We start from the raw sequence: 23,647 nt of genomic DNA on the forward strand, positions 1-23,647 counted from the left end.
GGATCAAGCCTGAGTGGAAGCCTAAATGTATATTTTTTATACATATATTGTATTGGTTTTTAAAATAAAAAATATCAAAATGGCCCCTGCTAGCTTTGATTTTTCTATGTGCGGCTCTTAGTGGAAAAAGTTTGGACACCCCTGAATTAAATGAATATCTGATCTAAAGAGATTTGTCAGAGCTACAGTTCTCCTTAATTCAGGGGTGTCAAACTCATTTTAGATCGGAGGCCACATGGAGAAAAATCTACTCACAAGTGGGCCGGACTGGTAAAATCACGGCAAGATAACTTAAAAATAAAGACAACTTCAGATTGTTTTCTTTATTTAAAAATAGAACGAGCACAAATGTACAAATCATAATGTTGTTGGGTTTTTTTTAAACTTACATGTTGTTACTTATATTTTCTGAATAAATTATGTGATAATGTTCATCAGTCAACTCATTGGTGTCAATTTTCAATCTATCAAGATAAATAAATGGTATCAAAATCAAATTAAAGGATGTTATTTATGTCGTTTGATAATTTTCCTCGACTGATGTACTAACATGATGTGGTTTATTTTGTACATACAGTATGTAGCATCATCTACAAAGACACAAATAATTGCTATTGCGACATCTAGTGGACACATTTAGAACAGCTGTTTCATTCATTCAAAAATTTCAGGTACATTTTTATACTTAGCAAACTCATCCCGCAGGCCGGATAAAACCTGTTCGCGGGCCTGATCCGGCCATCGGGCCCTACGTTTGACACGTTTACCATGAATTGATTAACGTGGACCCCAACTTAAACAAGTTGAAAAACGTATTTGGGTGTTACCATTTAGTGGTCAATTGTACGGAATATGTACTGTACTGTGCAATCTACTAATAAAAGTTCCAATCAATCAAAAACCCCTGCCTTAGTTTATCACTGCTAATTGGTTCCAGGCCCGACCATATACACAAAGTAGGATTATTATTATTACATTTTATATTTTAATATTTAGAGTATACAAAAACTGTTTACAAGCTTCTAAATGTTTTTTTTTAACATAATTAGAGCCCTCTAAACACGAAACAACACCTATATAGTCATCTTTACCCTCGTTTCACCCATAATAGTAGCCTTGAGTGTGTGCTACTGTATATTACAATATTCACCAGGGCAGTTGCTAAGAATTCCGGGCCCCCTGAAAGAATACCAGTGTGGGCCCCTCTACCCTATTCTTTGCCTGTGTGTGTGGCAGTGTGATGGTCCGCACAAAACTTTGTCCGTGTTCCTAGTGGGTTGTGTGCTCTTAGAATTGTCATCACCCTTCCCTCCTATACAACGGCACTGCACTGAAGATCCTCTAAAACAGTAATTCTTAACCCCAGTTTCTCAGCTGTGGTCAGTATGGGCCACAGTGGTACTCAGTTGTAATACAGTTTTCCACCTCTTGTGGCAGTAATGACAATATCAAACAAACAGAAGAAGTCTGGAGCTAAAGTCATAGAAAAGTTTCTTAAGCGCAAAAATTATGACTGAAGTGGTGAAACTGTATTTTCATTTTTATTTAAGAAACATATATGTTGTATTATTTATTTTTGAGTTGGAATGTATTTATTTTAAAATCCCTCCCCCAAAAAAGACCTGTGTGTTCTTGTCCCTCATATTGATTGTAAACGATAAGCAAAATTCCAAAAATAGTGCAGTTCCTTTTGCTATGGCCGTCGCCCTACCATGACATGGAAATACTTCCTGGGGGATTCCTCTAAGTTAGAAAAACCGAGACATCTTGACAGCTGCAGCCAAGATAACCATTAGCTGTGTTGTTAGCATTGCGTGTCCTGCGTTGTCATTCCAAATCGCTCACAAGGCTCACTAATGTGGAGCTGTGATGTCGAAGATAAAGTGCATCCTTGTATGAATCAACAGAGTTCATTTCTATTTAGCATTGCCTGGACAGCTGATAGCATTAAGTGGCGCGCCGGTATTGCTACGTCTTGTTGTTGTCTTTTGACATTTCGCAGGCCAAAGGCTCACCAATGTGGAGATGTGTTATTGATGAGGCAGGTGTCGAAGATGAAGTGCTTCTGGCAAAACTTGGTCAACTTGATTGTTGCTGTGAATACCGCACTGATTAGCCATGGTGTTGTTGGCATTTTCGTGCTTAACCCGGAAACAGAAGACCCACTTGGGGACTATCAATCAATCTCCACGACATAATAAATGAAAATAATAATAACAATAATAATAATCGATTAGAATTATATAGCGCCTTTCTAGACAATCAAAGCACTTCACAAAGAAGTGAGAACCCATCATTCATTCAGTCCACATTCAATACTACACTGTAATACATAAAAGAATGAAAAATACCTAATTCAGCAGTTATTTTAGGCCAAAATATGTAGAATAAGAATAAAAAGTGCAATGTGGCGAAGGATGAATGTACATTTAAATGGCTTCTTGTTGTACAATGTAAACATTGTTTTACCATAGCTTCTAAACCTGCATTTACTTTATTATTATTCTTCGGTCAGTGGTCAACAAAATAAACAAACAGTTTTACATAAACAAACAGCTGTACATTCATAAATTGAAAATGTTGCAGACCAAAAGGGTTTAGGCTGAAGTGGAACACTTATTGCGCCTAACCCTATAAACAATATCAAATACAAGATGAGCTTCCAAAAAATATAACATTTCCTTTGCACAACATATTATAAATACACCTTGTACACAACATAAACACTGTTCAATTATATACACGGTAAAGACATGTGGAATATCCTTGTACACGTGTTAGTTCAACCTTTGTACCAATTATATACTATATACAAACACTTATACTTCCATTATTATTTATATCCCACATTTAGTTTGTAATTAACAATAATCATAGTATTAACTACAGTGTTGATTCAAGAGTGATATATTTTTCCAAGACATTGGTCTTAAAGTGTTTTTTAAATGTGTGAATGGAACTGGAACATTTTAAGGAATCATCCAAACTGTTCCACAGTTGAACCCCCCTGACAGAAACACATCTACTTTTTAAGCTTGTTCTTATGTTTGCTTTCTGAAAGACAGCTGAGCCTCTGAGGTCATAGGGACTCTCCCTAGGTTTGAACCTCTCCTGTAGACACCGAGGCAGCATGTGGTTATGAGCTTTATACGTCACAATAGCAGTGTTGAAGTCAACAAGATTGTGCAGTTTTAATGTTTTCAATTTAATTTAATAAACAGAGCATTGGTATGGTCATGATAATCCACATAATTTACAATTCTAATGGATTTCTTTTGAAGTAAGAACATAGAGTTGATGTTTGATTTATAATTGTTACCCCAGATTTCAACACAATAATTACGATATGGGAGTACGAAATAATTATATAACATTTTAAGGGGCCTTTTGATTTATAGAGTTTTTAATTTTATGTAACATAGCAATAATTTTTGCCATCTTTGTCTTAAGTATATTTATGTACAGTTTCCAATTTAATTTATCATTTATATAGATTCCCAAAAATGTTGTTGAATACACCCTTTCTATCTCCATATCATCAATTCTTATTTGACACTGTATGTTATTTTTCCTATTTCCAAAAATTATATATTTTGTTTTATTTAGGGTGATTGATAGTTTACTTTTTACTTATAATTTACTGTACATAGCTAACTTCATTCAAATTGCCCTAGGGGAAACTGGGTAACACATGGCACACTGACAAAGCTAAACCTATTGTTACTATAACAATCTACAATTATTCTTCGCTTTCTTCCCCTCCATTTATCTTATTTATTTTGTATTTCAAGTTATCATTACATACAGGACTGTCTCAGAAAATTAGAATATTGTGATAAAGTCCTTTATTTTCTGTAATGCAACTAAAAACATGAACATTTCATACATTCTGGATTCATTACACATCAACTGAAATATTGCAAGCCTTTTATTATTGTAATATTGCTGATTATAGCATATAGCTTAAGAAAACTCAAAAATCCCATCTCAAAAATTTAGAATATTTCCTCAGACCAACTAAAAAATAAAGGTTTATAACAGCAAAACAAAATCAAACATTTGAAAATGTCAATTAATACACTCAGTACTTGGTTGGGAATCCTTTTGCACGGATTACTGCACCAATGCGGCGTGGCATGGAGGCAATCAGCCTGTGGCATTGCTGAGGTGTTATGGATGCCCGGGATGCTTCAATAGCGGCCTTTAGCTCATTTGCATTATTGGGTCTGGTGTCTTTCAGCTTCTTCTTCACAATACCCCACAAATTCTCTATGGGGTTCAGGTCAGAGGAGTTGGCAGGCCAATCGAGGACAGTAATGCCATGGTCAGTACACCAGTTACTGATTGCCTCCATGCCACGCCGCATTGATGCAGTAATCCGTGCAAAAGGATTCCCAACCAAGTACTGAGGGTATTAATTGACATTTTCAAATGTTTGATTTTGTTTTGCTGTTATAAATCTTAATTTTTTACTTGGTCTGAGGAAATATTCTAAATTTTTGAGATGGGATTTTTGACTTTTCTTAAGCTGTATGCCATAATCAGCAATATTACAATAATAAAAGGCTTGCAATATTTCAGTTGATGTGTAATGAATCCAGAATGTATGACATTTCCATGTTTTTAGTTACATTACAGAAAATAAAGGACTTTATCACAATATTCTAACTTTCTGAGACAGTCCCGTATATGTATTGTAGCATTTGAACAATTATATTGTTGATAATAATTGTTATTATTCATTATCAATAGCGCTATTTCTATTGATATTTGTATTGCTCCATTTGTAGTGTAATAATGTTCATTGTCATTTCTGTGTTTTTATTTGTTTCACTAACTGCTTCTTTGCTATCACTTTTACCATCATAATTGTACATATCCTATTTGCTGATGTTGCTCTATTGTTGTTGTTGTTGTTGTTGTGTTTGCTGTTGTTGTTGTCTCTCTGTCTTATCCCCCTCTTGTCCCCACAATTTCCCCCTCTGTCTTCCTTTTATTTCCTCTTTCTATCCCCTCCTGCTCCGGCCCGGCTGCACCAAATAATAATATAAATCCATTTAATAAAGTCAAATACAAATAAGGCAACAAGAGAAGTATGACACACTTCTCTTTTGTAAAGTACATTTGTACGGCCGATATGGGCATCTACATCAACTATATGATTTGCCTGAGTAGCTGGATAGGACAAAAAAAAAAAAAAATTAAACAAAAACAAACAAATTGGATCTGATTTGGAATGGACTACTTAGCATTGCCCCCTGCAGGCAGGAACTTCTACAACAAAACAAACTACCGGTAACCATACTTGTCAAAGGTGAAACTGTATTCCAAAATCTGCTCCCGTTTTTACTGCCTGACTTTGTTTTCCTCTCACCTCGGAGTCTCTTCAGCCTCTTTTCTTTGCGTTTCTTGCGTATAATGAAGAGGAGAGCCACGCCAAGAGTGACCAGGATCACAGGGCAGCCGATAGAAAACAGCTTCTTCACGTCGTCGTTTTTTTCCAGGGGAGACTTGATTGGAGGAATGGTGCCTGCAGGCATGAAAATGTATTAAAACTCATTGTGTCATTACAATGAGGGCATTTATTTATCTAAACTGCAAAAAAGACATAGTGGGAATTGCAAAAGGGGACACTTGAAAAGAGGCTGTTGTTTATTAAATTGTTTACTTGTGCAAAACTTGACAACCAGAAAAAAGCTAAATGTCCTTCAATAAGCACGCACGTTTGGTCTTTTTCTGTATTTTAGTGACGTCGTTTCCAAAAGGTTAATATGGTTGACTGTAGCCTACTAGGAGCTAGCAGCTACACAACAGCTAAGCTTACAATAGCACACATACTAAATCTACATACTAAGTGTCCTTAAATGAACAATACTGGAGTCTAAAACACAAAATAAATAAATAATAATAATGATAAATGGGTTATACTTGTATAGCGCTTTTCTACCTTCAAGGTACTCAAAGCGCTTTGACAGTATTTCCACATTCACCCATTCACACACACATTCACACACTGATGGCGGGAGCTGCCATGCAAGCCGCTAACCAGCACCCATCAGGAGCAAGGGTGAAGTGTCTTGCCCAAGGACACAACGAACGTGACTAGGATGGTAGAAGGTGGGGATTGAACCCCAGTAACCAGCAACCCTCCGATTGCTGGCACGGCCACTCTACCAACTTCGTGTCAATTTTCAAATATTACTAATACTTAAAGTCTGTAAGGCAGAACCATGTTAGCCTGAAAGTGTATTAAAAATGTACTGCATCATGAGTTTATGTCATGATTTATTGGGACCACTAGGTGTTACCAAAACAAATGAATACTCCACTTCTATTTAAAGCCAGCATGAGTCAATTCCAGTTAATAGGTTAGATCAGGGGTCGGCAACCCAAAATGTTGAAAGAGCCATATTGGACCAAAATACAAAAACAAATCTGTCTGGAGCCGCAACAAATTAGAAACCATATTACATACAGATAGTGTACGTGTCATGAGATATACATTGAATTGAGATGACTTAAAGGAAACTAAATGAGCTCAAATATAGCTACAAATTAGGCATAATGATGCAATATGTACATATAGCTAGCCTAAATAGCATGTTAGCATCGATTAGCTTGCAGTCATGCAGTGACCAAATATGTTTGATTAGCACTCCACACAAGTCAATAACATCAACCAAACTCACCTTTGTGTATTCACGCACAACGTTAAAAGTTTGGTGGACAAAATGAGAGAGAAAAAGAAGTGGCATTAAACACGTCCTAGAAAGTCGGAGAAAGTTATACATGGAAACAAACTAAGGTGAGTTCAAGGACCGCCAAAATTAGTAGGACAAAACGGCGCTCGCCAAATACTCGAATCAGTGAAGCATGTTTAATACAAACAGTGTGCTTTATAACAATTAGGGAGGTTTGTGTCATGTTTGGCCTCCTACAGACACCATACTAATACAAAAATTTTTTTTTTTCCCCTCATCTTTTTCTATTTTTCATACATTTTTGAAAAAGCTTCAGAGAGCCACTAGGGCGGCGCTAAAGAGCCGCATGCGGCTCTAGAGCCGCGGGTTGCCGACCCCTGGGTTAGATTAAATAGGTAACAAAAGCTAGAAAAATATTTAATGTTTCATCTGAAAACTTAAGTGTATTTTTTTTCACACCTAACATTGTTCTCTGTTTTTTAGCAATTTCATTTCATTTAAGCCTTTTCTAACGTTCCACATTATAAAATAATAAGGGTGTAACGGTACACAAAAATCTCGGTTCGGTACATACCTCGGTTTAGAGGTCACGGTTCGGTTCATTTTCGGTACAGTAAGAAAAGAACAAAATATACATGTTTTGGTTATTTATTTACCAAATTTGTAAACAATGGCTTTATCCTTTTAACATTGGGAACACTATAATAATTCCTCCCAAAAATAGAAATAGCTCTGTGTGTGATGGATGTGAGCCACCACTAGGCTGATCAGCTCAACAGCAGGCAGTCATGAATGCTAAGCATAACAATAACATACATATACACACAGGGTCCATTGCCACGGTAATGTGGTCAACATATATAAAATAAAAACTAAATAAGATAAGGCTCAGAATGGTTTCTTAACAAAACCTTTCTACATATAAAGTGCAACATTAAACTGCCTCAAGTTGTTGCTCAGATTAAATAAAATGACAAAACTTTTCTTCTACATATAAAAAGTGCAACATTAAACCGTTTCAAGTCAACTCAGCATCAGATTAACTATTATTTTTCCCCCCCAGCCTTTAACCCTGGTGACTTTCACTCAATCTTCATGTTTTTTGCCAGAAAAATCAGTTTATCCACATTGTCTGCAGAAAGAGCAGATCTGCTTGCAGTTACAATGTCTCCAGCTGTGGAAAATACCCTTTCACTGGGCACGGAGGTAGCAGGTATGGCGAGGTAGTGCCTGGCTAACTTGGCAGTAAGAGGATATATGGACTCATTGTTCTTCCACCATAGAAGTGGGTCAAAATCTAGTTCTTAATGCAACATGGTCTTAAATCTGCTGCTATAAAAACACCAACGACATTTGTTATTGCTTTAGCCCTGTCTGAATTGCCGAGGAGAGGCTGCTTGAATGCGGTGGGGAGCTGTGTTTGCACCACGCTCGTCTTTCTCTTCGTTGAAGCGATGTTCACTTGGGGGTGGTGCCGCTTCAAATGGGTTAGTATGTTTGACGTGTTGGCAGAAGCATACCCTATTTCTGCTGAACAATGTCGGCAAACCGCTTTCGCTTTGTCCACCTCTCGTCCTCCATTGTTGTATCGCACCGCAAAGCCGAAGTGTTCCCAAACGGGAGATCTTAACGAGGCAGAAGCTCTGGCTTTTGCATGTTGTCGTAGCCCGGTCGTTGCTAACATGCCGTGTGTTGTGTCTCGGTGTGCATTGTTTACACAACGTGCGGTACGCTACTTATGTTCGTCTGTGCGGTGCGCTACTTAATATGTCCATGTGGAAAGTCGTTCGGTAAACCTCTGAACGGAACGAAACCCCCGTACCGAAACGGTTCAATACAAATACACGTATAAAATAATACAAGTATGTAAAATCAGTATATATTGGTGCTGGTATCGTATAGGGTTAAGATCGGTATCGGACAATACTCAAAGCTCCGATATTGGTATCGAAAGTGAAAAAGTTGTATCGGGACACCCCTATTTTTGTAGACCTCGCACCAGGCATTTCACTAAATGACATTAATTGGAGTATTTACTAGAGATGTTCGATAATATCGGCCTGCCGATATTATCGGCCGATAAATGCTTTAAAATGTAATATCGGAAATTATCGGTATCGGTTTTATTATTATCTGTATTGTTTTTTTTTTGTTTTTTTTTATTAAATCAACATAAAAATCAAAAGATACACTTACAAGTAGTGCACCAACCCAAAAAACCTCCCTCCACCATTTACACTCATTCACACAAAAGGGTTGTTTCTTTCTGTTATTAATATTCTGGTTCCTACATTATATATCAATATATATCAATACAGTCTGCAAGGGATACAGTCCGTAAGCACACATGATTGTGCGTGCTGCTGGTCCACTAATAGCACTAACCTTTAACAGTTAATTTTACTCATTTTCATTAATTACTAGTTTCTATGTAACTGCTTTTATATTGTTTTACTTTCTTTTTTATTCAAGAACATGTTTTTAATTTATTTATCTTATTTTATTTTATTTTTTTAAAAAGGACCTTATCTTCACCATACCATCCATCCATTCATCCATCTTCTTCCACTTATCCGAGGTCGGGTCGCGGGGGCAGCAGCCTAAGCAGGGAAGCCCAGACTTCCCTCTCCCCAGCCACTTCGTCCAGCTCTTCCCGGGGGATCCCGAGGCGTTCCCAGGCCAGCCGGGAGACATAGTCTTCCCAACGTGTCCTGGGTCTTCCCCGTGGCCTCCTACCGGTCGGACGTGATCGAGGTGTTCGGGTGGCATCCTGACCAGATGCCCGAACCACCTCAACTGGCTCCTCTCGATGTGAAGGAGCAGCGGCTTTACTTTGAGCTCCCCCCGGATGACAGAGCTTCTCACCCTATCTCTAAGGGAGAGCCCCGCCACCCGGCGGAGGAAACTCATTTCGGCCGCTTGTACCCGTGATCTTGTCCTTTCGGTCATGACCCAAAGCTCATGACCATAGGTGAGGATGGGAACGTAGATCGACCGGTAAATTTAGAGCTTTGCCTTACGGCTCAGCTCCTTCTTCACCACAACGGATCGATACAGCGTCCTCATTACTGAAGACGCCGCATCGATCCGCCTGTTGATCTCACAATCCACTCTTCCCTCACTCGTGAACAAGACTCCGAGGTACTTCAACTCCTCCACTTGGGGCAAGATCTCCTCCCCAACCCGGAGATGGCACTCCACCCTTTTCCGGCGAGAACCATGGACTCGGACTTGGACCTGGTTGTCCAAATTAGGCATAATAATGTGTTAATTCCACGACTGTATATATCTGTATCGGTTGATATCGGTATCGGTAATTAAGAGTTGGACAATATCGGAATATCGGATATCTGCAAAAAAACATTATCGGACATCCCCAGTATTTACGGTATCATCCTCGCAGACAACAATAAGGAGAGTCGTTAACTCACTGCCGTCATAATCCAGAGTGGCAAACTGGGAGCTCTGGTTGCCACAACCGGCGCTGTTGCAGGCTTTCATCTTCAGCTCATACCAGGTGGCCTCACGCAGCTCGGCCAGGAACACGTCAGTGGTGGCGTTGGTGCGCACGTTCTGCCATGCCCACGTTCCTGCAGAATTGTTGCAACGTTGAGGCGTGTTTAAGGGTGCCAAGCGAAGTGGCTTACCTTTCGGGCGAAACTCCAGAGTCACGGCGCTGATTGGACAGCCGCCGCTGGCCCAGCCCTGCAGATTGAGGCGGGCGTGGCTTGAGTTGATGTGGGTGAAGACAGGCTGGTCCTTGTTGAACTGGGGCTCTAGAAAACAACCAGTCATTGTTATAACTGAATATGTATTCCACTGCAGTATAAAAGGGGATTGAAGTCAAATCAGTCATTTCCTCATCAGTCTTCCTCTGACCTCGGCCGTGGGTCTTTGCTTCGATGATCTCGCTGATGCGTCCCGCCCCCACGCTGTTCTTGGCCGCCAGCTTGACTTTGTACCAGGTGCCGCAGCGCAGGTTGTCCAGTTTGAAGGAGCGCTCGGTGGAACTGATGAACACATCTTTCCACTCCTCTGTGTTGTCCACGGAGTACTGCAGCACAAAACCTGCACACACAAACGTTGAGAGGACATGCATCAGGTAAACCAGAGCACCTGTCCACAATGACGTAATGTGGTGTCCTATTTGACGCCCTTGGTGTCACTGTGTTAACAGCTTTACAAAATAGATCTATTGTCCACTAGGTGGCAGTATGAGTCTGGTCTTCCTCAGCTACCATTGACACAATGACACTGATGCTGCTGACTGAGCCTCCATCTTAAGCTAATTAGTTGTATTTTACCATGAATTGATTAACGTTGAAAAACTTATTTGGGTGTTACCATTTAGTGGTCAATTGTACGGAATATGTACTGTACTGTGCAATCTACTAATAAAAGTTTCAATCAATCAATCAGCTGTCTTAAAGAGCAAACGTCCTCCATTTCTGTTTGTAGTATTTTGTTTACTCATTATACATACATAGCTGCCCTTTTCCTTAGTTTTGCATTAGATATATTAGGCCTGCATGCACTGTATTGAGTATATGAAACATCCCGTTCGCTGTAGTTTGCATTGCTGGAAATTTTCTTTGCATGATACTACGAGAGCAAGGGTGCCCAAACTTTTTTGCTTCCTGCCAAAAAACAGCAATTTTAAGCATTAAACACAAAAAACCCAAATGTAAAAAATTAAGTTCCCATAATTACTGCCAACAACAATGATATATTACAATGAGTTGGCCTTGCAATGATCGTGTGAGATTTTGTCACTCCGGATATGATACCAAAATTGGAGCCTTGAGTATTGGATATTAATCTGTTATCAGCAGGAATCATACATACATTTATTATTTTGAAGTGGGTAATGTTAGAAAAGGCTTCATCAAGTGAAATTAGTCAAATAGACAACACTAATCTATTTATTAATAACCGTCTGAAATGGACTTATGCTGTCTTTAAGTGCTGTTTTTTTCAGCAACACCTAGTGGTCAAAATAATTAATTAAAGGCCTACTGAAATGAAATAGTTTTATTTAAACGGGGATAGCAGATCCATTCTATGTGCCATACTTGATCATTTCGCAATATTGCCATATTTTTGCTGAAAGGATTTAGTAGAGAACATCGACGATACAGTTCGCAACTTTTGGTCTCTGATAAAAAAAGCCTTGCCTGTACCAGAAGTAGCGTGACGTCGCAGGTTGAAAGGCTCCTCACATTTCCCCATTGTTTACACCAGCAGCGAGAGCGATTCGGACCGAGAAAGCGACGATTACCCCATTAATTTGAGCGAGGATGAAAGATTCGTGGATGAGGAACGTGAGAGTGAAGGACTAGAGTGCAGTGCAAGACGTATCTTTTTTCGCTCTGACCGTAACTTAGGTACAAGCTGGCTCATTGGATTCCACACTCTCTCCTTTTTCTATTGTGGATCACGGATTTGTATTTTAAACCACCTCGGATACTATATCCTCTTGAAAATGAGAGTCGAGAACGCAAAATGGACATTCACAGTGACTTTTATCTCCACGACAATACATCGGCGAAGCACTTTAGCTACGGAGCTAACGTGATAGCATTGGGCTTAACTGCAGATAGAAACAAAATAAATAAACCCCTGACTGGAAGGATAGACAGAAAATCAACAATACTATTAAACCATGGACCTGTAACTACACGGTTAATGCTTTCCAGGCTGGCGAAGCTTAACAATGCTGTTGCTAACGATGCCATTGAAGCTAACTTAGCTACGGGACCTCACAGAGCTATGCTAAAAACATTAGCTATCCACCTACGCCAGCCAGCCCTCATCTGCTCATCAACACCCGTGCTCACCTGCGTTCCAGCGATCGAACGAAGCGACAAAGGACTTCACCCGATCATCGATGCGGTCGGCGGCTAGCGTCGGATAGCGCGTCTGCTATCCAAGTCAAAGTCCTCCTGGTTGTGTTGCTGCAGCCAGCCGCTAATACACCGATCCCACCTTCAACTTTCTTCTTTGCAGTCTTCATTGTTCATTAAACAAATTGCAAAAGATTCACCAACACAGATGTCCAGAATACTGTGGAATTTTGCGATGAAAACGGAGCTTTTTGTATTGGATACAATGGTGTCCGAATACTTCCGTTTCAACCATTGACGTCACGCGCATACGTCATCATACATAGACGTTTTCAACCGGAAGTTTCGCGGGAAATTTAAAATTGCACTTTATAAGTTAACCCGGCCTTATTGGCATGTGTTGCAATGTTAAGATTTCATCATTGATATATAAACTATCAGACTGCGTGGTCGGTAGTAGTGGGTTTCAGTAGGCCTTTAAGTTTAATGACGTCAGTTGAATGGTGCAGACCCGTTTGTTACTGGATACTTTTTAAAACGCCCCTGCGTTGGAGACTTTGTATCAGTAGGCAGTATGCAAATATAATTACTTGATACTTGTTTATGTTGACCTATGGTATTTTAGACTGCAATATTGTTCAATTAAGGGTAAGTATGTATAGCTTGTTTGCTATTGTGTGCTTAGCTGTTGTGTTGCTGCTAGCTCCTATTAGTCTATACTCCACCATATTTACTTCTAGTAAATGATTTAAATAAAATACAAGAAAAGACCGTGTGTGTTTATTGGAGGACATTTAGATGTTAACTAGATGTCAAACTTTGCACAAATAACCACGCCACAGGACTGCTTATATTAAAGCTAAAATTGGGAAGTTTGGATGCAAGTCGATATAATCCGATACTTTATTGCTGATATCAGACTGATATGATATCCGATATCAATATTGGATTAGGACACCCCTAGTGAGATTAAAAGAAGGTCACTAAAGATATGTATAACATTTGGGAAGCCACCCTTTGGCAGGCCAAACCTAATGACTCAACGGGCCAAATTGTGCTAAAGTAAGTGATGCCGCTGTACATTTCTGGAGAACACAACAACAAATACCACAATAAGGGGTTAAGGTAAGATGTTGACATTACGTCTGAATTGGTGACATGAGCTGGCTTGCTGCTCAGTGGCCTTGTGGTTAGAGTTGAGATCTGAGATCGGTAGGTCGTGAGTTCAAACTTCAGCCAAGTCATACCAAAGACTATAAAAATGGGACGCATTACCTCCCTGCTTGGCACTCAGCATCAAGGGTTGGAATTGGGGGTTAAATCACCAAAATTATTCCCGAGCGCGGCCACCGCTGCTGCTCACTGCTCCCCTCACCTCCCAGGGGGTGGAATAAGGTGAATGGGTCAAATGCAGAGGGTAATTTCACCACACGTAGTGTGTGTGGGACTATCAGTGGTACTTTCAAAGTAAATCAATCAAAGTCTATTTATATAACCCTAAATCGCGTGTCTCAAAGGGCTGCACAAGCCACAACGACATCCTGGGCTCGGATCCCACATCAGGGCAAGGAAAAACTCAACCCAATGGGGTTACGATGAGAAACCTGGGCGACTGGTGCAATAGACGTGGAGTGGATCTAGTTAATAGTGTGAGAGTCCAGTCCATAGTGGATCTAGTTAATGGTGTGAGTCCAGTCCACAGTGGATCTAGTTAATAGTTAATTTACTTTAACTTAACTTAAAAAAAGCCCATACCTCTGATGGAGCTTCCGCCATTGTCTCCTGGTATCCAGGCTAGCGTGATGGAGGAGGTGGACGTGGTGGACACAGTGAGACGAGGCTGGTCTGGGGGAACTGAACAAAAACAAAACAGACATACAAGTAGAAACTCAATAAAAACGTAACAAACCCCTCCCCCCCAAAAAACCCAGATGCTGTCCGTTTTCCACCTTGCACTAAAAGATTGACGATGATGGTGTCAAAGCCCAGCGTGTTGGTGGCCGTGCAGGTGTAGTACCCGGAATCTTCTGCTTTGACAGAGCGCAGCACCAGCGTGCCATTAGTCATGATGAGGCGCTGTCCATCCAGAGACACTGGGATGGCGGTGTTCTCACTACCACAGAGAGACGGGTCACATTTACGCCACAATTTAATCATATTTGACCCAATTTTGTGGTAACGTCTCACCTGTCTTTAGTCCACTTAATACTCGGTGTCGGCTCTCCTACAGAGTTGCAGGGCAGTCGAACCTCTTTCATCCATGGAGTGGTCACCGTCCTCCCGAATGACAGGATCTTAGCTGGGGCTGATAGAACAGACAGGGGCGATATCATAATTGAATACTATTATATGGAAGTTGAATTAGAAGTCAAATGCCAAGACTGCAGAACAGGGGTGTCCAAACTTTTTCCACTGAGGGCCGCACACGGAAAAATTAAAGCCTGCGGGGGCCATTTTGATAGTTTTCATTTTCAAATCATAACAAAATATATGGATTTTGGTTTTTTTTCCCTTTAGGGCTCCCAGGGACCATAAAGGGTCTAAGTCATTAAAATGCTAAAAACAAGCCAAATTATTATTTTTATTTTTTTTATTTAACGCTTACAGTAAATCTCTACAGTATGTCAACTTCAGGTTGATATAAAATTTAAAAAACCAAAAAGGTTTTATGCCTTTTCTGTCAAGACAACTTTGTTTTTTATAATAAAACTTAAATATGCAGTATTTACCCCACTGCCCAAAACATTCAGAAAGCAATGTTTGATGGGAAGTAATTAGAGCTCAAAAACATCATTAATGCAAGACACCATTGATATTAATTAATTGTTATTTTTGAGTAATCACAGTGAAAAGATAAATAAAATCCCATTAAATATATTTAGGATACAAAAGGTGCCCCACTCATAAAGTGATACATTTGTAATAGTTTTTTTTTTACTTTCAACACCTAAGTTACGAGATCAACTTCAGATATATCTGTCGATTTTACGTTTAAACTATTATTTTGTTTGTTATATGCTCTTTTGTCAAAGAAAACGTTGATGTTTTTGTATGGCAACCACACAATATATGCAATATTTTCCACATAAAACAGTTTAAAGTGAAATATTCTAAATAATTGGAGCCTTGAATAGGTCAATAATTCATTATAACATTGATTTTAAAGCAATGGCAAAAAAAATACAAATAAAGATAGACTAAAGAAAAAAAGCAGCCTGCATGACAGCTTTGTGTCAACATTGCAACTTTTCTAGTTAGATTTCACCTCATTCCACTTTTTGTAATATTTATTTTTTTATTTTTACAATAGCATTTCCAGAATGTGTGGCGGGCCGGTAAACAATTAGCTGCGGGCCGCAAATGGCCCCCGGGCCGCACTTTGGACACCTCTGCTGCAGAATGTATGTTATGATGCAACACTCATGAATCGGTCTGTGGACACAAAAGGGTGCACATTTGTCAATACATGTTCCTGCAGTATGGAGCTGAATTAGGGCTAAAAAATTTAAAAATTAAACTTTGAAACTGGAATTAAAAAAAAAAAAAAATCAAGTTTAATTCAAACAACTTTATTACTCCCTCAAGGGGCAATTCAATTTGAGCAGCAGGTTGTCGTAGTTCACAAAGCCTACATGGCTCACAATAAATAAAAGGTCAATAAATACATAAACAATACAACACTCTGAAAAATGTAAAAGTTTAAGAGTTTAAGAGTCTGAGTGCAAAGGGGACGAATGATTTGGAAAAACTATTTGTTATACACAATGGAAGGGCATAACGTCGCCCTGAAGGCAAGAGAGAGAATTCCCCTGCAAGGACATGGCTCTGGGAGGCTACAATGCTCTCTGCTTTCCGGAGGATTTGCTGGTTGCAGAAGAAGTTTAAGTCTCTTAGTTTTACTCCGGTAATCTTAGAGCAAGACTTAACGATAGGCTGTATCGGTCTTTAACTGAAAGACAGCGAAACCAACAAATAAAAGAAAAACACATAAGACTCTCAATAAATGTTTGATAAAAACGACTGAGTATAACAGGCCTGACAGAGAAATCATTTAATTTCCTGAGAAGATGAATTCTCTGTTGTGCTCGCTTCACTATAAAATCGGTGTTCACATCAAACTTCAGCTGGTCGTCAAAAAAGGTCCCCAAATATTTATATGATGAAACAATGTCAACTTTTTTGTTATGTATAATGCACTCCGTAGACATTTCCTTTTTACTTCTAATATAATAATGATGTACTCTGTTAATTATTTTGAACCAATTATTTTCATTTATTTTGATATTTGAGCTGCTGTTTTTTTCCAGATTCAAATCTCGTGTTTTATAGTGTCCATTTTTGTTCACTTTCATATCTTCCTTTTTCAGATTCAAATTTTCTTTCTTTCAGATTCAGACTTTTGACCCGGATTTCGTGTAGGCGGCGTGTCATCAACAGAGGGGTGTGGCATCATGACAGACAGCTTAGCGAAAATGATTAGGGGGCGTTCCCCACCCGCCTTCAGGGAATGCAATGTGATGCTATTTATTTATTAGGTATTGTGTATAAAACCAAAACAAAATTAAAAACACTAAATTAATACAGAATAACTTAATTTAAAGTGTAATTGATATAGGTTACTATTTTCATTTAATAAATTTGTCTCGTTGTCCCATGTCTTTTAGCCTTGTCGATATTAGCATGCTGATTTTAATCTGCATGGTGAGCATCTCTTTCTCCATTCTTGATTCCATTTTCTTCGGTCATAAGCGGTTCAAGCTGACTCAGGCTTCTGCGATAACCAGGAAGCCTGATGTGGAGAACTGTAACTGTATAATCGGGGGATTGACGCAGACACGAATAGGTAACTACATGTTACAAAACCACCTCAAGGTTGATGTTGGTTATACTCGGCCCATAATACACAACTATAGTGCATTCAAGGACGACTAAATAAAGTGGAAAAGCGAACGCTTGGCGCAACACAATGAAACAAAATGACACAGACATGCAAAAACTGAGGGCTTTCTAACGGTATATTAAAGGCCTACTGAAACCCACTACTACCGACCACGCAGTCTGATAGTTTATATATCAATGATGAAATCTTAACATTGCAACACATGCCAATACGGCCGGGTTAACTTATAAAGTGCAATTTTAAATTTCCCGCGAAACTTCCGGTTGAAAACGTGTATGTATGATGACGTATGCGCGTGACGTCAATGGTTGAAATGGAAGTATTCGAACCCCATTGGATCCAATACAAAAAGCTCTGTTTTCATCTCAAAATTCCACAGTACTCTGGACATCTGTGTTGGTGAATCTTTTGCAATTTGTTTAATGAACAATGAAGACTGCAAAGAAGAAAGCTGTAGGTGGGATCGGTGTATTAGCGGCGGACTACAGCAACACAACCAGAAGGACTTTGAGATGGATAGCAGACGCACTATCCGACGCTAGCCGCCGACCGCATCTATGATCGGGTGAAGTCCTTTGTCGCGCCGTCGATCGCTGGAACGCACGTGAGCACGGGTGTTGATGAGCAGATGAGGGCTGGCGTAGGTGGAGCGCTAATGTTTTTATCATAGCTCTGTGAGGTCCCGTAGCTAAGTTAGCTTCAATGGCGTCGTTAGCAACAGCATTGTTAAGCTTCGCCAGGCTGGAAAGCATTAACCGTGTAGTTACTTGTCCATGGTTTAATAGTATTGTTGATTTTCTGTCTATCCTTCCAGTCAGGGGTTTATTTATTTTGTTTCTATCTGCATTTAAGCCCGATGCTATCACGTTAGCTCCGTAGCTAAAGAGCTTTGCCGATGTATTGTCGTGGAGATAAAAGTCACTGTGAATGTCCATTTCGCGTTCTCGACTCTCATTTTCAAGAGGATATAGTATCCGAGGTGGTTTAAAATACAAATCCGTGATCCACAATAGAAAAAGGAGAAAATGTGGAATCCAATGAACCCTTGTACTTAAGTTACGGTCAGAGCGAAAAAAGATACGTCCTGCACTGCACTCTAGTCCTTCACTCTTACGTTCCTCATCCACAAATCTTTCATCCTCGCTCAAATTAATGGGGTAATCGTCGCTTTTTCGGTCCGAATCGCTCTCGCTGCTGGTGTAAACAATGGGGAAATCTGAGGAGCCCTTCAGCCTGTGACGTCACGCTACTTCCGGTACAGGCAAGGCTTTTTTTATCAGCGACCAAAAGTTGCGAACTTTATCGTCGATGTTCTCTACTAAATCCTTTCAGAAAAAATATGGCAATATCGCGAAATGATCAAGTATGACACATAGAATGGATCTGCTATCCCTGTTTAAATAAAAAAAAATCATTTCAGTAGGCCTTTATAAAATAATTGGGGCTGTGGACGGTGACCTCTGGTGTAGTCTACATAAAGTGTTGAGTTGAATTTACTTATTTCGTACGATCTTGAAGGCAACATGATAGGATGATTCCAAATTACGCAAAATTTGTTCCGAAAGTCTCAATTTGAAAAAATAAAAGGTCTCAATTTGAAAAAAAAAATCTGAAACTAAAAAACAAATTAGATTAAAAAAGATTTTAATTTAAAAAAAAGAAGCTCAATAATCAAAGTTTAAGAAAGTGGAAAATGAAAATAAAGAATGTATTCAAAATAATTACTAGAGTGAATCACAATTATATTTAACCTGAAAAAAATGATGTGCACTTAATTTAATTTTATTTAAATTACACTGATGTAGTTTTAACATCAAAACATTTTTTTTCAGTTTAAAATTTTCCAAGTACAACACATTTTGGCCCTAATTTAGCTCCAGACTTCATGTACTATTATTTTTCAGGCAAATACACCACATTGTGGTGCTGTTATTACTTACACCTTAAAGTTTGACCCCATAAGTCAGACGGACTTGAAATTTCTCACGCTCCACATGACACCTACTGTAACTTTATTTTTAGCAGAAGAGCTGAGGAAAAGCTTAACGTCGCACTAGAGTAGCAAAGCCATGAGCTGTCCAATTTTTTACACATGACCGTAGCTCAAGCAGAACCAGAATGAATGATATTATGTAAAAGAGAATGAGTACAAAGAATACGAGGGTGCAAAAAATCCCTTCAACCTTAGGCCTCATCAACCTCACATTTTATTTTGACTGTCAAAGTTTCTTAATGGCAGCATTCTAGTCACAGTGCACTTGTGCTCCGGTCGAATAAAATATATTACTCCCTTTTACGGCTGCAATCATACTCACACAAACCTCTTAGAGAGAGTAACATGATGAAACTGCTGCTCTAACTCCATTATGTAGTCCGTCTTTTAATCCAGCACCTATTGACTAACTGGCCTCTGTTATTGCCAAGTGTATTAGTTAAGTCTTCTCTTGTCAGGCCATTTTCTCGACCCTCGCGTAACCCCTTCCATCAGCCCCCCTCGCTTCAGAGCAGTTCATGTGTTGCCCTTTGAACCCAAAAATCAATACAACGCCTTGCTTGGTCCGTGCACAATGCTTCAGCAGGAAGGGAAGCAGAAAGGATGGTGTCAGAATGTGTCAGCTAAGTAGCACTATTAGGCTGCCATCAATAAATCCTTTCTTTCCTATTTATTTACAACCATTCAGGGCTATTTGTTTTCTTTGGAGCTTGCGTGTTTTATTAACCACTGCTCTGTGTGGATTGAATTGCCTCTCTGGGGCAAATAACATTTTTAATTTTGTATAATGTGTCATAAACATGATTTAAACACCTTATCCAAAGTTCAATTCAAGCATGGCAGGCTTTTTAAGAGCCTTCGGAAACCTTGGCAAATGATGTATTTATATACTGCACTTAAAAAATGTGTTATCTAATCACAGAATTTGCACCGAGGATGTGCAGCAGTTTGAGAAAAATAAAGGAAACATTTTCATAAAACATTCATCCATCCAATTTTTACCGCTTATACAAGCACCAGAAAATCTTTATCGTTTATCATAGGGCATCACAAGATGCACTATGGTCTCGTTGTGCAATACAACTCTGCTCCTCAGGAGGCACTAGTCCATACTTGCCAACCTTGAGACCTCCGATTCCGGGAGGTGGGGGGTGGGGCGTGGTCGGGGGTGGGGCGGGGGTGTGGTTGGGGGCGGGGGGCGTGGTTAAGAGGGGAGGAGTATATTTACAGCTAGAATTCACCAACTCGAGTATTTCATATATACATATATATATATATATATATATATATATATATATATATATATATATATATATATATATATATATATACTGCGATGAGGTGGCGACTTGTCCAGGGTGTACCCCGCCTTCCGCCCGATTGTAGCTGAGATAGGCTCCAGCGCCCCCCGCGACCCCGAAGGGAATAAGCGGTAGAAAATGGATGGATGGATGGATATATATATATATATATATATATATTAAGAGGGGAGGAGTATATTTACAGCTAGAATTCACCAACTCGAGTATTTCATATATATTTTATATATATATATATATATATATATATATATATATATATACACTACCGTTCAAAAGTTTGGGGTCACCCAAACAATTTTGTGGAATAGCCTTCATTTCTAAGAACAAGAATAGACTGTTGAGTTTCAGATGAAAGTTCTCTTTTTCTGGCCATTTTGAGCGTTTAATTGACCCCACAAATGTGATGCTCCAGAAACTCAATCTGCTCAAAGGAAGGTCCGTTTTGTAGCTTCTGTAACGAGCTAAACTGTTTTCAGATGTGTGAACATGATTGCACAAGGGTTTTCTAATCATCAATTAGCCTTCTGAGCCAATGAGCAAACACATTGTACCATTAGAACACTGGAGTGATAGTTGCTGGAAATGGGCCTCTATACACCTATGTAGATATTGCACCAAAAACCAGACATTTGCAGCTCGAATAGTCATTTACCACATTAGCAATGTATAGAGTGTATTTCTTTAAAGTTAAGACTAGTTTAAAGTTATCTTCATTGAAAAGTACAGTGCTTTTCCTTCAAAAATAAGGACATTTCAATGTGACCCCAAACTTTTGAACAGTACTGTATGTATGAAATACTTGACTTTCAGTGAATTCTAGCTATATATATATATATATATATATATATATATATATATATATATATATATATATATATATATATATATATATAATTTTGATATACATATAAATAAAATAAATACTTGAATTTCAGTGTTCCGGAGGCTATCCAGTAGATGGCAGTATTGTCCTGTCACAACATTGCTGTTTACAGCAGACGAACTGCTTTACGGTAGACGGAAACGTGACTGCTGTTGTTGTGTGCTGTTACCGCGCTGGGAGGACGTTAATGAAACTGCCTAACCGTAAACCCACATAAGGAACCAAAAATTCGCCCTTGATCATTCTACAGTTATAACGTGATTGGGCAGGCACGCTGTTTATATCGTGGGAAAGCGGACGTGAAAACAGACTGTCGCCGCTGTCCCCACTCAGGTCCGCATTGAGCTGGAGGGGGCGTGGCCTCCAGCTCCGGCTGAATTCCGGGAGTTTATCGGGAAAACATTTCTTCCGGGAGGTTATCGGGAGAGGCGCTGAATTCCGGGAGTCTCCCGGTAAAACCGGGAGGGTTGGCAAGTATGCACTAGTCGTCGTCGTCGTCGCGATCACTCGAAACGAGTATGATTGTCCTCCTGTTGGCGGGACTGCCTTCAGAAGAACGCCTGTGCGTGGAATCTTTTAAAGTGGGGAGACTGGTGCAGAGACAGCCATCACATTGTCCTTGGCAAAGAGAAGGCCAGGGTCCAATGGCATGGAGACCAAGACAATTGGGGGCCCATCTTTGCTGCAACCTTCTTCCGCCTTTGTGACCGTTGTGGAGCTTCTATGCAACCATCATCCGCCCACTCCACCGTTGAGGTCTTTTACGACGAGGGAGACGCGAAGACTCCAACGTCACTTCTTCGCTGTGGGGAGCTGTATCCGATGGCAAGGGAAACCCAGGACGACCGGCACCTCCTCACAGCTGCAGGAGGCTGCCGGAGCTCCGGTCTTTCGGAGGACTGCCTATGGTGCGCCTACCAGCACTTGCTTTTCTCTCGAGGTGTGCTCCCCTAGCCTTTTGTCTTCCCAGACTAACCCACAAGGCAGCGGGGCAAGGCACTAGTAAGCCTTTGCAATACAGTGGGACCTCGATTTATGAACCCTTCAGTATACAAACATTTCGATTTACAAACCGCAAGCCGAATAAAAATGAGTTGTACGAACCTTGCCTCAATATAGGAATGTTTCATCCCCTCCGAGCGCAGTCGTTCTATGCCTGCAGCATATCCAATGCGGGCGGGTTTATTGATCTCAGTGAGCAGAACAGTGTTGTTGTTAGCTACTGTGCTAATTGTGTGCTTTTTTCAAAAGTGTTTTAGCCTTTTTAAAGCGTTTTTCTATTTTTGCTAACTCAATATGAGTCAAAAAAAAGCAATGGACAAGTAATATGTGACACATTCGGGAAGTAGTCACACGGTTGTCAACACTGCCCTCCTGCCCTTATCCGTATCCTTCCGCTAAATGCCAAGAAGATCAACCAACAAGGTAAAGTGGATTAATTTTTTAATTCCTAATCACCTGGCTGTTACAAGTTAAGGTGTTTTGTGGTTTCAAACTGTGAGTGCACCACAGGGCCAGGGAGTGTGCGTGTCGGCAGGGCGGCTGAAAATGAGGACAATTCATCTTCTAGTTGTTGTTTTGGCTTTGTTAGTAAATAGAACGTTGACCTATCACCCCCTTGTTATGTTTGTTTGATAAACAGCAGGGATTGCCCCAAATTGCCAAAATCCCTGTGGCGGTGGGAGCGTGGCTAGGGGCGTGGTCAACATGACACCATTATATAATTAGCATAATCTTTGTTGTCCAGTCGTTGTTAAATGTCCAATTTCTGCAATGTATTTAGATTTTTTTCAGGGTTGAATGAAATCGTCTTCTTCTACTCACATCACTGCTGCTTCACTGCGACATATATGCCTCGCTGTCGCCCCTTGTGAGGTGGCAGGAGTACTACATACATGAGCAACCCTTGTTTGGTGGCCGCCAGTTGAATAAACCTCTAATAGAGGCTTCTACAATTATTTTAAGTGACTTAATCTTTATTAAAAACGACTCGCAACATATCTAG

At 39.8% G+C, this 23,647-nt stretch overlaps 1 pseudogene; it reads right to left on the reverse strand.

Moving 5' to 3' along the window:
* Positions 1 to 23,647, reverse strand: part of LOC133659095 (cell adhesion molecule DSCAML1-like) — an 80,946-nt pseudogene that overhangs the window by 14,912 nt on the left and 42,387 nt on the right.

This window comes from Entelurus aequoreus, linkage group LG10 (assembly GCF_033978785.1).
Source record: "Entelurus aequoreus isolate RoL-2023_Sb linkage group LG10, RoL_Eaeq_v1.1, whole genome shotgun sequence".
NCBI classification, from domain to species: domain Eukaryota; kingdom Metazoa; phylum Chordata; class Actinopteri; order Syngnathiformes; family Syngnathidae; genus Entelurus; species Entelurus aequoreus.